The following is a 12,332-nucleotide window of genomic DNA, read 5'->3' as shown; positions in this document are numbered from 1 at the left end:
ACAGTTTTGCATCAGAAGGTTTTGCACCGGCTTGCAGCATTCCTGAGCACCAGCCAGGCACCATATTTGTGGAATGGTGCAAGCCGCCACAAAGGGTGGGCTAGCGTAAAAAAAAATTATGTTAGCCGGGGGGGGTGGCGGTATGGGAGAAGGGGGTTTTGCACCAAAAAATGTCGTTAGGCAGGTATGAGATTAAAAAAAATTAGTCTAACCAGCCTAGCGTCATTTTCTGATGCAAAACCATCCATACCACATGACTCCTGTCTTAGAAAGGACAGGAGTCATGCCCACCCCCCCAATGGCCGGCACAGAGGACCAGTGTCCCCTGGACATAGCCATTGCACCCATTGCCATGTAGAGGGACCCATTTCAGGGCCTCCAATGGCACTTTAAAAAATAAAATAAAATACTTACTTGTACTTACCTACACTTACCTGGGATGGGGTCCCCCATCCTCCGCTGTCCTTTTGGTGTGGGTGGAGGTGTCCATGCGGTCTGGGAAGGGCACCTGTGGGCTTATACCATGGTGTTCGGCCATGGAAATAGGCCCCCAGGTCCCTTAATGCCTGCCCTGACCCAGGCGTTTTGCACGGGAACGCCTACCTTGCATCTCATTGACGCATGGTAGGTTTCCACGTCCAAAGAATGACTTTAGCTCCATAACTTTGGCACTAGAAGGGTCTAGCGGCAAAGTATAAATATGGAGTTAGTTTTGCACCAAATTTGCATTTTAAAAAATGATGCAAATTCGGCGCAAAACAAGTATAAATATGCCCCTTAGTTGCCTAAGACAGGGCTTAAACATATGTGGTCTGGAGGCCAGGTGTCAGACACGACCAGCCTGCTGTTGGGACAGGACATGCTGGGTGGTTCCCGGGTAGTTGCACTTTCTTCTTCAGGAGTATCAGAGCCACTGCTGGGGAAGGCAACATGCAGGCTTCGGAGCACGTGGATGCCAAGAAATAAATTATTTTATTGCAAGCAAAGGGAGGGTGACTCGCCTGGTTTCCAGGGCAACAGTGCTCTCCAGTGGGGCAGAGAGTCTGTCTGATTAATTTCGGATGTAACCAAAAGACCCCGGCTCGTCATTTGCAAGTAGCGAGGATGAAAAGACTTTGCTTGGAGAAGTTTATTTGCTCAGCTTAGCCCTGCCAGCTGCCATGCATCTGCGCGCTAATGTCCATTATTTGGGGGGATTACTAATACGTGTAAAACTAACCCGAGATGCGTTTCACTTGGCAAGGCAGCAACCTTGTAGCATTAGGGGCAAAGACAGTGAAGTCATTTGATCACATCTAATGTTGCTGAGCATCTCTGTTCACAGGCCGGATTTAGATCTTGAGCAGTTAGGAAATAGATAAAATAGACGAACTACTTGGTGGTTAAAAAATATCAGTTATGTGATTCAAATTTCCATATGTCTTCCTAACCTCTTCCTAACCTCGCTATTCAAGCAAAATATCGATATCGAAAATCTGCAGACCATGTAACAACTTTAGTACTCTGCTACCCTCTGGTGGCAAATATTAGTAATGCTAAGTAAAAAGTGATAGACAAATCTGGTGTGTGAAGATTTAATTACTTTACTTTGTAAAGCGGAGGACAAAGGCGCCTTGGGTCATGGGTGGAGTAAGGGCTTGCACGATCTTCACCCGGGCTGATCAGGCGTTGGTGGTACAACCCACGATGCGGGTCAAATTTATTGGTGGTGGGCACTTAAGGGAAGGGATTAGAGGTGAGTTTATAAATAGTGGGCAGGGTGTGGGTGGCCTCTTTGGCTGCTGTCACACCCAAGGGTAAGGGCGTGGTTAGAGTTTGTGAGTAACTAATTGAGGTAGGCCAAAGTAATAGTTTAGTGATTTCGGTGGTTTGATATTGTTACTCGATTCTATGGAGAAGGCGAGTCGTGTTGTTCCAGCATTTAAAATTTTGCAGGACGAGGGGAGGGCAGATCTGCTGCTGGAGGGGGTCTTAAAGCAGGCATGGGTGGGGCTGAAACGGCCAAAAAGGGCATCCGTCAAAGGTGTTGCTGCAGCCATAATGGCTTGTACGCCTCTGGCAGCAAGCACAAACAATTCTGACGGAAGAGTGTAGTGGGGAGGAGGGTGGGTGCTTAGCCCGAGCCTGAGTTGCTTCATGACATGGCGGGGAATTGTTAATTGCCTTACCTGATCAGACTGCATGGGTACACCGAGATGATCCTGTCACGTCGTTGGGCGCTTCAATGCGCGAGTAGGTGGTCGCAGTAGAGGTCTGAGAGGTGTGGCTGCAGTGACTCATGCATACCTCCTGAAGGCTCAGGATGTATCAGGCATCATCAGGGAGACAGCTGTGCAAGCCTTTTGAAAGGGTTTTCAAGTGTGTCACGGTTCGGAATCACGCTCTAGAGGAAAATTCATTAGGTGTTTCTCCTAAAATGGCGGCGCCCGTGGAGGTCCGACATCAGATAATTGTATTGGATCCAGAGAAGGCTAATGAGCCACAACAGGTTTTTTTCTCTACAAGAAAGTAACTTGGATTTATTGAATATGCCCGTAATGATGCAGGCTGGCAGATTATTGCAGTTTGTTCTGAGGATTGTCAGTCTTATGATTCATAAAGTTCATAAGTGGGATGTGGCAAATCAGGTGTAGTTACAGGCAAGGCAGCCAGCAATTAAGTGTTAGGGAGGAGGAAGGTTTTGGATTGCAAGGTAAGTTGTATATTGAGCCTGACATGAGTAGGACAGTAGGTTTAGTTCAAGATAGTGTAGGTTTCCTACAGCCCAGGACGGCTGGCCTTCAGGCTGGGTGTGACAGTTTTTCTGCCCTGGGTGGGGTAGATGAAGAGGCTTCATCGTCGCTGCCTGAACGGGCTGTGGAGAAATTTAAGTTTCTAGTGGGGGTCAGAGCACCCTACATGCACCAGCCCGAAGTGGTGGCAAGATCCGGAGTGGCTTGCTTGACTTTGAGGGAGCAAGCTGGTCCATCAGCTGATATTTTACAAGGAGGGAATTTCTTTGAAGAGCCATCAACCAGTCAGAGCACTGTCAGTTTTGTACACATTTCTGGGTTGGAGGTGGAGAATTTGGATTACGAAGAGCGGGGAGACGTGGGAGAAGGTAAAATTGTGGAAGATGTGGGCACTATTGTGCGCAATGTTGCGGGTGGGTCTCAGTTTAAAGGGAAAAGGAGCATTGGTGTTTTACAGAAGGAACCTTCGAAGACAGTTCAGCTTAGTCATAAGGGTGGAAGAGAGGAGAAGAAACGGGAAAGCTTGCAAATTCCTCTAGGTGAGAAGAAGTGTGTTTCTGGTGAGGGTGCTGCTCTTATTCGCTGTGTTTCTGTAGCCGTAGGTAATAGTCCTGTGAAAAAGTCAACATTGGGATAAAACATTTTGGGAGGTAAAGACATGTATTCAGGTGGAGATTGAAGGTGACAAATAGGCTTCGGGGATGGTTACAAAGCTGGATGAGGCATGCCCGGCTAAGCAGGAGGGTAAGTTGGCTTCTGAGGAGATTGGGGGCTCTGTACCAAACAAGACAGGTACGTCAGAGAGTAAGGAATCAGGGGGGTAGTATTAGGAACAAAAAGTTACCGTAGTTGGGAGTGTCAATGTCGTTGGGGGCTCATCGTAGACATTTTATAAATTACTTCACAGGGGGGTTCAGGCAAAAGAAGGCTTCAAAAGAAGAGGAATAGGAGTTAGATCATAGCCAGAAGGTGCCAACGACTATTGAACATTGAACCTTGGCTTTTCTACTTTATGCAAGTGTTTACTGTGAACGGCAACCTGAGCGGTGTGTGGCTCTTTTTAAATACATGGACATCATCCACAGACTATGGGAGTTTTGGTTGGTTTAGATATGATGAGGAATTTAGGGCAAGGATGGCTATCTACCCAGATAAGGAGTGGGGCAAGATTGATAATGAGTTGTGGATGCAACGGCTCCGTACAGGAAAGAATGCCCCAGTGGTGCCCATGGCTAGTGGATTGCCATTGCAATACAAGCCCTTTCAGGGTCATCCCACCCAAGTTGGGGTGGGGAGTTTTCAAGAGGACAAATGCCACAGAACAGAGCACGCTGGTCCTTCTTTAATAGCGGATCATGCACAAGGCCACAATGTAAATTCAGGCACTATTGCTCTAACTGTGGGGGCAGACACTCAGTTTTTCAGTGCTTTGGGGTAGTGCAGTGGGAATGGCAGGGCAATCCCAGTAGAGGTGGTGACAGGGGCAGGGGACATACACAACAAGCGGTGGGTAAAGGGCCCTACTATTAAACTGGAGATTCTAAAATACTGGTTAAGATGTTATCCTCGAGAGGCAGATGCTAAGTCTTTATTTTGGGTTTTGCTGAGGGTTTTTCTTTGTGCTTTCAAGGTCCCGGGGGAGAGGTGGGCGAGGAATTTGAAATCAGCAATAGAACAACCTCATGATGCAGACTAAGCTTCAGAAGGAATTGGAGTTGCGTAGAATTGTGGGTCCTTTTGATTATTGGCCGGTGCGGAATTGTACAATTTCACCATTGGGTGTGGTACCATAGCGAGTCCCTGCACTCACAGGGATGGTGGCCTGCTGAAGACAGCAGACCTCCATGTCTGTGACTGCTTTTTAAATAAAGCAGTTTTTATTTTTTTATTTTGCAGCCCGTTTTCCTTAAAGGAAAACGAGTTGCAAAATAAAAAAAATAACGAAACCATTTGGTTTCGTTTTTTCAGAGTAGGCAGTGATCCATTGGGCAGTGGAAGACTGGTCTGATTCTTGGGAAGCAGCATGGGACAGTATTGCACTTTTGGAAAATCTTTCCTTTGGTTATTTCGTTGGCATTATGGGTCAGTATCTTGGCTAATAGGTGTGTTTTTTCTTTAATGTGGATAACCATACAGTGGTTAATCTGGTGAATTTCCAGAAAGCAAAGATTGAGAAAGTGTTGAGGTTGTTAAGAGTCTTTTCGCTTAATTGTTGACATTTATCATATTGTTTAAAGCCAGGCATGTCCCAGGTGTGAATAATGATATCGCAGTGGCTGAGATTCCTTGGGCTGGTGAAGAGAGCAGATGCACAGAAGACGGCTATTCCTCAGTCACTCTGGGACCTGGGATTCTGAGGGTTTTGCAGTTGATTCAATAGTCCATAGCTTCATCTACTCAAAGGAGTTATGATCAGGCATGGTCTGAATTTATGCAGTCAGGTGCAACTAGGCAGGTGGATGGTCCATTTCTAAGACAGGTGCAAAGATGCAGTTCGCTTCATTGTGAAGCAGATTGATGCAGGACTTTCCACTGTAACGCTATCGGCTAAGATGTTGGATATCTCCTTTATGGTAAGTATTTTTGGGGATATGATCCGATGGAGAGAGAAATTTGTAGCAGAACTGTTTCAGATTGGGCGAGGGAGAGGGGTGCAAGGATTGATCGAAGGTGTCTTGTTACTGTTCAGTTGTTACGGGACCTCATTCTCATTTTATCGGGAGTTTGTTTTTCACCTTAAGAGGTTGCATTAATTTCATTATGCATGTCTTGGCTTTATCATGGGGCTGTTAGGGTTTCTGAATTGTTGGGTTCAAAAGGTAAGGCTGGTCTTTTACTTACTAATGATAGTTCGAGGGATGGGGTTATTAAGCTGTGGCCTGACACGTCAAAAACTGATAAGCAGGGTAGGGAGTAGGAGGTGATTTTGCAAGAGTCATTTCCCCCAGTTTGTCCATTACATTGTTGGGCTTCATCTGTTCCTCTTTTACCTACTGACACGAAGTATGTATCATGCATCAGGATAGATCATCCCGGACTTCATTTCAGCTAACCTCCGTGCTAAAGAAGGCACTTGGTAAGTTGGGTATTTCATCCAAGTATTATGGCACTTATTAATTTTGGTTTGGAGCTGCTACAGAAGCCAAAAGGTTGGGGAAATCAGATAAAGTAATTATGGAAATGTGTAGATGAAGATCACAGGGTTTTAAATCTTTTATTAGGCTGAGTCCTCCTAAGCTTTGTTAGGTTGCTATCTGTTGATGCTCGGTTGGTTTCTAGGGTTAATTCGTTTTTACTTTTTAGCTTGTGTTGCGGGCCCCGTCAGCACATCCTCTTCAGTATGGATAGTGGGGCACTCTTTCATTCATTGGCAGTGAAGCATGCTGATTCTCAACATTTTGGCCACCAAATGGGTTTGGATGGGGCTCAGGTCAAAATATTGTGCAGTGGGAAGAGTGGGATGAGATGGGGAGAGCTGTTGTGTGTGCTTTCTAAGAGACTAGCTAAAGGTTTTTGCCCAGACGTGATGGTGTTGCATCTCGGGGATAATGATTTGGTGGCTTTATCTGGTGTAGGTTTGTTGAAGGTTATGAATCTTGATTTGCTTAGAATTAAGGAGAGGTGGTCAGGGACTCATATATTATGGACTGAGTGGGTGCCAAGACAGTTTTGGTGTGGTGCACAAAACGTCTTTGGGGTGGAGAAGCAACGGAGGAAAGTTAATAGAGAGATGAGGAGTTTTTGTACAGCAAATGAGATTTCGGCACTTTGAGATAGTTCATGAGGATGGGCCCTTTTGTCAACAGAATGGTGTCCATTTATCCTTCATGGGTAATGAACACTATTTGATGGGACTCAGGAGACTTTAGGATCATTGACAGGTTGGACAGTGGGTTTTACCTTTCCAGGTTGGGTGGGGCAGGAAAACACCTGTGGGTTTTCCAGTGTGGTGGATTTTATTGACATTTCTTGGGGAGGAGGGGGTACGGATGCACAACTATGAGAGGTCAATCAATCAAGGAATTTGTGAAGCGCACTACTCACCTGTGAGGGTCTCAAGGTGCTGAGATGGGGGAGGGAAAAAGGGAAGGGGGGGAGGTACTGCTACTGCTCGAAAAGCCAGGTCTTGAGAAGTCTCCTGAAGGTAAGGAGGTCTTTGGTCTGGCACAAGTGGGTGGGAAGAGTGTTCCACGTCTTGCGGCGAGGTGCGAGAATGATCTGCCGCCAGTTGTAGTTCTGCAGATGCGTGGGACGGTTGTGAGACCAACGTCGGCGGAGCAGAGTTTCCGGGTAGGTGTGTAGAAGGAGAGCCGTCTGTTGAGGTATTCTGGACTGGCATAGTGCAGTGCTTTGTGAGTGTGGGTGAGGAGGTTGAAGGTGATTCTCTTGTTGACGAGGAGCCAGTGCAGGTCTCTCAGATGGCCTGTGATGTGGCAGTGGTGGGGGATGTCCAGGATGAGGGGGGGGAGGCGTTCTGGGTGCATTGCAGCCTCTCCTGGAGCTTGCCCGTGGTTCCTGCGTAGAGGGCATTGCCATAATCCAGTTTGCTGCTTAGGGGGGCTTGGGTGACTGTTCTTCTGGTTTCGGTGGGGATCTATTTGTAGATCTTTCGGAGCATGCAGAGAGTGTTGAAGCAGGAGGAGGAGATGGTGTTGACTTGCTGGGTCATGGATAATGAGGAGTCCAAGATGGATCCTAGGTTGTGTGAGTGGTCAGTTGTAGCAGATCAGAGAGTGGCAGGCCACCAGGAGTCATCCCATGCAGAGGGGGTGAAGCCGAAGATGAGGACTTCCGTCTTGTCGGAACTGAATTTGAGGCAGCTGTTCTTCATCCATTCAGCGATGGCCTTCATTCCTTCATGGAGGATGGTCTTGGCGGAGTCCTTGGTGAGGGAGAGAATCAGCTGGGTGTCGGCTGCGTATATGAGATGATGTTGAGGTTGAGAGATTAGGCGATGATAGCGAGCGGGTCATGTAGACGTTGAAGAGGGTCGGGCTGAGGGGCAAACCCTGGGGTACGCTGCAGATGATTTTGGTGGCTTCGGAGCAGAATGGGGGGAGGCAGACTCTCAAGGTTCTGCTGGTGAGAGAGGAGGTGACCCAATCCAGGGCTCTGTCAGGGATTCCTGCATTGCTGAGGCATGTGTGTAGGGTGTGGTGGCTGACTGTGTCAAACGTGGCTGAGAGGTCCAGGAGTATGAGGGCTGTGGTTTCGCCGTTGTCCAGTATGATGTCGTCGGTCGTGGCGATGAGGGCAGTTTCGGGGCTGTGGTTGCTGCAGAATCCAGATTGGGAAGTTTCCAGAGTGCTGTTCTCCTCGAGGAAGCTGGTCAGTTTTTTGTTGACAACCTTCTCGATTTGCTGGGAAGGGGAGCAGGGAGATAGGCCAGAAGTTCTTGAGGTCCTTTGGGTCCGCCTTGGGTTTTTTGACGAGGGCGTTGGTAAGGGATTTTTTAGAAGGATCAAAGGGAGGGAAGGGCAACAGTAACTACATAAGGTGCACAGCAGGGCAGTTGGGCAATGGATTTTTGGGTTCAAAGTGAGGATGGGAAGGGGTATTGCTGGGGGACGTTTTATTAGAGAGTGGGGTTTAGAAAGTGCCATTGCATTAGTGTGGTCTGTTTTAGTTTTGTAAGGCTTGATGCCAAGGTTTTGTGGTTTTGCCATACCTGTTCTATTAAAACGGCCTTTTACGGCTATCAATTTGGTGTGAGGGTTGTACTTTGTGCTCCATTTTCACCCCTTAAAAGCAGATGATTATTGTTTGTCTACATAAGAGAAAGAGAAGAGCAGTCCAAATTAGTAGTGTCACTAGAAATAAATTCACACAAAGTCTCTCTCACTCTCTCTCCCCTCTACCACCTTAACACCCTTCCAACCATGGCTTTAGTGCTGATGGCGCGGGTGAGAAAATCGTTTTTGGCCCTCCCCCATGTCTTCCTCCTCGATTTCCCTCACTACAACTGGCAAAAGTGCTCCTCATCTCTCCATAGCTACTCTCTCACATACATTTTATTTGTTTTAAACCGGTGGTAAAGGCTGGCTTTACTAATCCACTCAGCTATCCACATAAAATATAGATCTGTTTTTTTGCAACAGGCATATTAACCCTCTGAGCTGCTTTATGGTGAGTCAAAACTGTCATTGGATAAAACTCTGATCTCCCTGTCTATCAGGAACTTTAATCACTAGAATTAACTTGACATTGCTGTTGCTGACTGAAAGCTGCATGCACAAGGAAATCTGTAGCAGGTAGTAAGTATTTATTGTTCAATTATTTAAAGCTTACAATCATAAAAACACAGAGTATGTTAAGCATAAAATCATCAATCATATGCGTTGCAATCATTATTAGACTTATTTTTAAGAAAGTGCTAAGTGCAGTGACAATTGCTCTCATCTCCTACGTATTATACTGAGACTGTACTAACTTTAACATACAGGTAAACCAAAAAGTGCTAACTGCCTTAAGATGCTGATTTCCTAAATAATATGCTTTGTTTGGCAGTATATATCATCCCCTCATAGTTATAAACAATGTTGTAACAAATAATCATGCTGGCTCTTTGGCATTTATAGCATCTCCTCATGCCCACACTGCACTATATTGAGCTTGAACTATTTGCAATACTTAATTAATCCCAAACATTGCCAAATCAGAAGATCATTTAGAATTTGCTCTTTCCTAGTTTGGATTCTGCAATTTATATAAACTTCCCAGTAAAGATCATGCCTTCTCTTTGAGGGCAGACTTTAACTGCCTGCTGACACGTACATATGTTGTTTTAAATAAAATACTGTTTTAATAACCCTTTCATTCCATATTGAGAGCAGGACAATATACATTTAATGTGGCACTTGTCCTCCTTGTAATAATTACAGAGCTGACATGTATTCTCAGTAGAGGCTTGCTTTCAAACCAGGGAATTAAAACAGGTTTGAAAGTCGCCCATCAGTAGAGATAGCAATTTAAGCTTAGGTCTCTCTCCAAACACATCCCCTAAATATGCCTGAGGCTGCAGGAGGCCATATGAGCCAATTAGCATCCAAGCATGTGATCTCTTAGACAACACTGCTTTATCTTCAAGTAGAGAAATCATTTCCTCATGAAGTTGATAAGCCTGTTGAAAGCAAGAGGTGAAAGGGTTAAGGCCCAGAGCTCCTCTGCCATAAAAGTGGTGAGCGTCTGATTTAAGTACTTGTGTGCCTCGATATTGCTTGGATCATTTATAGCTTTCCACACAATACTACTCAAGTTAGGTCTGGGGCCATTTTTTAGCTTATAGCAGAATTTCAAAAACCCACCCGGACTACTCACATTCTGTCTCCGGAAACCGAATTCCAAACAAATCTGCACTGGAGAGGCACATGGTGGGCGATTATACACACAATGATATGTCCTTATCACAGCCTTATCAATTATTTTGTCAGCTCCACCTTTTAGCACAGCAATTCCATGCTTAAGAGGGGGTAAATGTTTTGCTATCATAACCATCAAGAGAGGCTGAAAAGACATTCCTTTTAACGTATTCCTCTAGCTGCAAAAATCAGAGGTTATATTGTTATTTCTTCTTTGTATGGTACTGCATTGTTTTGTGAAAGACCCTTTAGATTCAAAGATTACTCCCAAATATTTGTATTCTGACACAGGATCTAATGCTGAGCCATCCAGGTAATAAATCGGTGGTGGACGTCTTCTCATGGTTACTAACATTGTTTTTGTTTTAGATAAATGTACTTGTAGCTCATGTTCTGCAGGGTACTGAGCCGTTGCAGTAAATAAAAAGCTGTAGGCCAAACTTAGTATAACTAATCAATACTACATCATCGGCATTCAGCATCAGATGCTCTAAATCCGGACATCTTAGTGCTGTTAAGTAATGTAGTCAGCTCTGCCAGGTTCTGTTGAAAAGATATGGAGCCAAAACACATCCTGTTTAAGGCCGTTGTTTGTTATTATTTTCTTCATCACTGTTGATCCTTTTCCCACCCTTACACTTGTCCATGTATCAGTGTAAAACAGTTGTATATCTCTTAGTAGGGAAGGGAGAATTTCCCAGCTTTGCAGCTTGGACCATAAGATGTTACGCTGCACTGCATCAAAAGCGGAACTAAAGTCAACATAGCATAGATGTAGATTGGATGAACGACGCCTGGCTTGTTCCATTAACAGAGCGAGCATGGATATGTTTGTAGTAGTGCCTGTTTTGTATATGAACCCAAATTGATTAACTGGCACGCAGGATCCTGCTTCTGCCCTGACTATCAAGTCAGTAAGCAAACATTTTGCAAAATATTTTACCTCCCAATCCATTAGAGCAATCAGCCGATAGTTTGCATGGGGCATCTCCTTTCCTGCTTTATAAATTGGGGCCAAGATTGAACAGCGCCAAGTATTACTTGATTTGACAGGACATGATTATGTAAGATGGTCAGTTGTTTAGCTCAGTACTGGGAGTTATGTTTTTAAATTGTTTGCGGTGTACTGTTAGGTCCTGGGGCACCATCCTGGCGAATAGTTGTAATGTTTTTATCCATGTCCCTGTGGATATAGATCTTATAGGGCTAGTTATGTCCATGATTATAGACTCTTCTTCTCAATACCCCTGTGGCACTCTCAGGCCCCCATACATTTCCTAGAGATACATAGAACAGGAGGCTTCCGAGATGTTCAAAGTAAGGGAGTCATCCGTGAGCCTGTGGCATGATTCACCAGTTGCCGGAATCCTCTGGCATCATTTTTCCTAGAAGCTGCAAGTAGTTTATACCAATGCAAGTCCTTCTCAGCCTTTACTGACTCCCATGTGGCTTTTTTATATAGCGATCTCAACTTCATGAGAGTCACAGTCCGTAAGGGCTGATTAGACCCATTCCTCAGTAACCATAGAGCTCGATTCAGTTTCTTCTTTGCTATTATTAGTAGGGCTGAGGCCTTATCGGGCCAGGCTGCTGCTGAACCTGGGGCGCTAGAGGGTCCTTGGGGCAATTCCTTATCCTCCAAGAGTCTTGTCGAGAGTAGTAGCCACTACTCCAATGAATCACTGGTCTCTGATCTCTTCACTAACCTCCTTCCATTTATATCTAGCTTTATGTTCCACCAGTCCAATAGACATGATAGACCAGGAAAGCCTTCTATAGTAGATCATGGAGCTTGAACCTATCTCCGGTTGGGCTTGATCTTAAATTTGACAGTCTGCATGTAACAGTATCCTCTGCAGTTGATGATCACTTTCCAGTCGTGATCCCTGCTCATAGTGTTTAACCATTGGAAACAGGGTTAAGGACACAAAGGTGTAATCAAGTATTGAGCTAGAGATTGCTGAGTGATAGGTTGGCTGGGCCGGAATATCCAGGATAATGCGACCATTGGTAGCTCTCAAGCTACATGCTCTATTTCAATTTTAAAAATGTGTCCTCTGTGATCCTTTCTCTGTGTAGATGGCTGAAATATGAGTATATGCCAAGTCTGATCAAATATATCCAAAATGTTATCCAATGTTGTGGTCTGCAATAAGTTCATATTAAAATCTCCTGTAATCATTAGGAGCAGAGCTGGATTTAGAGCTGTCTGGGCAGAGATAAAGGCCAATAAAACATTAAT

This window comes from Pleurodeles waltl, chromosome 9 (assembly GCF_031143425.1).
Source record: "Pleurodeles waltl isolate 20211129_DDA chromosome 9, aPleWal1.hap1.20221129, whole genome shotgun sequence".
NCBI classification, from domain to species: Eukaryota; Metazoa; Chordata; class Amphibia; order Caudata; family Salamandridae; genus Pleurodeles; species Pleurodeles waltl.
The sequence above is the reverse complement of the archived record's forward strand: the minus strand, read 5'-3'. Positions refer to the sequence as shown.